General features: G+C 50.7%; 1 pseudogene; it reads left to right on the plus strand.

Annotated features, from left to right (window-relative positions):
* On the plus strand, positions 1–828 carry LOC149863781 (syncytin-2-like; annotated as a pseudogene).
* Positions 829–3,331: the final 2,503 nt, after the last annotated feature.

A 3,331-nucleotide genomic window follows, 5' to 3' on the forward strand; every position in this document is an offset into this window, starting at 1 on the left:
ATGTCCTTTCAGTGTATGAACGGGTCTGTCACTATCCATAGAACCCTGGAGGATGTCCATAGTCTGGTAATGAACGGGTCCGAATTCTACGCACTGTTAGGTTCTACTTCTTGTAATCAATCAATATCTCAGCACAGGTTGATAGGGAGCCAACGTGCCCCTTCCTATACCTCACAGGTCAATCGGAAGTGTTGAATTGGAAGCACGACCTGTAGGGACCTCAGCACTGTAGGCACTCCAGGCTTGTTCTGGCTATGTGGGAATGATACCCACAAGATTTTGCCATGGCATTGGATCGGCACCTGTACCCTGGGGAGACTTGTCCCAGAGTTTGATTTACACCCAAGCCTTTCTTGGCATGAGGTGTCTAATCTCCCACCTGGCTTGCCCAGACATAGGTGAGCAGTTGAAAACCCACTGGTCCGCCGACCTACTGGGTTCCATCAATTTACCAGGGCATTTCTACCTTGGTTGGGGGTAACTGAATTAGAAAGAACCATTGTAAATATTTCAGGAGACATGGAAGAATTCTTTAATGCTAGCGCTGATGCCCTAGGAGCTCTTAGTGATGAAATCATCCAGATAGGGCAGGTGGCTACCGAAAACTATATGGCTTTGGATTATCTCCTAGCTGCCCAAGGAAGGGTATGTGTGGTTGTGAACCATACTTGCTGTACCTGGATCAATCAGCACCAGTGAGTGGAAAAAAACCTCCACACCATTAGGAGACAGGTGCAGGTGATCCATGCAGTTGCAGAGGAGAAACCCTTCGACTGGTGGAGGTGGCTACCAGATATAAGGAGATGGTGGAAATCCCTGCTAAAATGATGTATTCTGAGTTTATTATGCATTTTTTGCCATTTTTATTATTATCCAAATGATTCTGTGTTGCTTGAGCTGTTGTTTATCAAAAACTGCTCAGAGCATTTCTAGACTCCCTAGGACCAAGTTACATATGATGGTGCTCAGGGCGGTGGCCTATGAGTGCGACTGACAAGAAAGTGTCAAAGGCCTTATGAATAAAAAGGTATAAGCACAAGCACTTACAAGGTGGGAATGATGAGGAATAGAAAAGTACTGAAAGAAGTGTATACGTGTTGAGACAGGATGGGGGATGTGGGTGAAGGCCAAGCAGGAACAACACGGCGGCCTTCAGGATAAGCTTATCAGGAAACAGCTTGAGAAAATGCACCTGGTTCAGCAAGACACCAGGATGAGTAGCTGTCAGACTGCCAAGAGTATGTTATGGGGCGGGCAGATCTGTATGTGACTTATCAGTATATAAAGAAATGCTTTGCTCTCGTTGAGAATTAGCTGCCCCTTGCTTTTGTCCCGTGGCCATGCAAAATAAAGCGCTTCTGATAGCCAAACAGTAATCCTGTCTGAATTTCCACATCACGTCCATGCACCCATCATGTGGCTGCAGTCCACAATTCCTCAGCCCTAGCCCTGTCACCCAGCCCTCAGGAGTGTGGCACATAAATCAAATAAAGTCATCAACAAACCAACTATGTCACTAGCTGGGAATAAGCTTGCCCTGGCTACCCAGGCCCTGCAGAGCCCCATCTAACTCCGTCTCTTGTCCCCAAAGCCTGCTCTGACTCCCCCAGATCCTCCTTTCTCCCCTAAAACATAAGTCCTCCCGCTGCACCCACATCCTGGGTAGAAGACTTCTTCCCTTCCCCATAGAGCTATACCCTGCTAATATCCAGAGCTGGAGAGCAGGATCCTTTCCATCCAAGCCAGCTCAAAGCCATGGCAGCTTCAGTCAAGTGGAAGAGATTGGGAAGTGAGAAGGATCAACACCCCCATGGGTGCAGGTAAAGGAATAGACAAGAACCTGCTTGAATTTGAAGCCACACAGGCCCAGGCAGAATATTTGAGGGAAGGCAGGGGTCTCCCCCAGGACCATAGCTAAGTGAGTGGGGGGGAGGGGGCGAGCTGGGCAACTGCCCCATAGGCCAAAGTGAAGGGCGCCAATAGATGCTGTGCAGCCAGAACAGGGCGTGGGACAGAGCCACAAGCAACTCATTTGTAGGGGCATGAAGAGAGGGAGAGGATGGTTCCTGCTGCTGCGAGCTCTCCTGAGCAAGCATAGTGGTGGTGGGAGGAGAGGGGGTGTGTGCCCCCTGGATCTGTATGTGGGGCAGGCTGCTCCTGTGGGGCTTGCCCCAGGTGCCAAATTTCCTTGCTATGGTACTGCTCTCCCCTCTGGCATTATCACCCCCTCAGAGTGCTCAAGAAGCAGGAATTTATTCACAACACAATAGAGGCAGAGGCCTTCCATTATGTGGGCTGCATTGCTAGCACCTGCCCTGGCTGTGTGCTTGTTTCCCTTGAGAATGATGTGGAAGAGTGGCCATGTCTACTGGGGGCATCTGTTGAGGAAGGTGGTTAAGGGAAGGAAAGGTAAAGTGGGGCTGTGAATGACCATTATCAGGATAAGAATTGCTGGGGAGTGTCCAGGGTCCCCTGGTGACACAGGCAGAGGACAGCATAGGGAAGGGGAGAGGGGGCAGGAGGGGGGATGAGCCAGGTGAAGATGGTACCAGGAGGAGAGGAGAGACATGAGAAAGCCAGGGCAAGCGGGAAACAATGGGTTGGGGCTGGTAAAGAATGAGAGGAGAAGCAGAAAGAAAAGCTGGGGGCATGTGAAAATGTGGGCTGTATGGTGATCTCTGACAGCTCCTGAGGCAACAGTAATGGAGTAAGAAAGAGCCAAAACCTTCCACTGACAGTCATGGAAAATGGCTTTAACCCCAGACCCACACCACCACCCACTGTAAGGGACTGTCACTAAATTATAATCTGTTACTTCCATAGCACTGCTGGCTGGGTGGGGAATGCAAGAAGGAACCTGTGTGCCTTGCCCCTGGTTGCTGTGAGGGTGGTGAGCTATTTCTGTCCCCTTCTTCTTGCTTCTGCCTTCACCTTTGTTGTGGCCCTTTAGCTACATCCTGTAGGCAGAGAAGTTCAGCAGCTCAGCTCTGCCCTAGGCCTTTGAGTTGCTCCTCAGAGAACAGGGGGGCAGTGGGAGATGGGGCCCTTTCCCTCAGGACATGTTGGCTTTGATCTGAACCCTTCCCCTGGGCTCTAACAGAACACCGGTTCCTGGGTCAGACCCAGAGGTATAACCCAGGAGTCCTGGCTGCCAGCCCCAGCTACAACCCACTAGACCCCATCCTTCCCCCACAGAAGGGGACATGTGGGCAAGTGCTGGGGTGGTGACAGGGCACCAGATGCAAAAAAAGTTAGAAATGACAGCAAGTGGGAGCTGGCTTTGGAGAAGCTCCCTAGTGCTCTAGATCTGTGGCTCTACATTTCTCCGTCT

This window comes from Crocodylus siamensis, chromosome 5 (genome assembly GCF_052110815.1).
Source record: "Crocodylus siamensis isolate JL-2025a chromosome 5, ASM5211081v1, whole genome shotgun sequence".
Lineage (NCBI taxonomy): Eukaryota > Metazoa > Chordata > Crocodylia > Crocodylidae > Crocodylus > Crocodylus siamensis.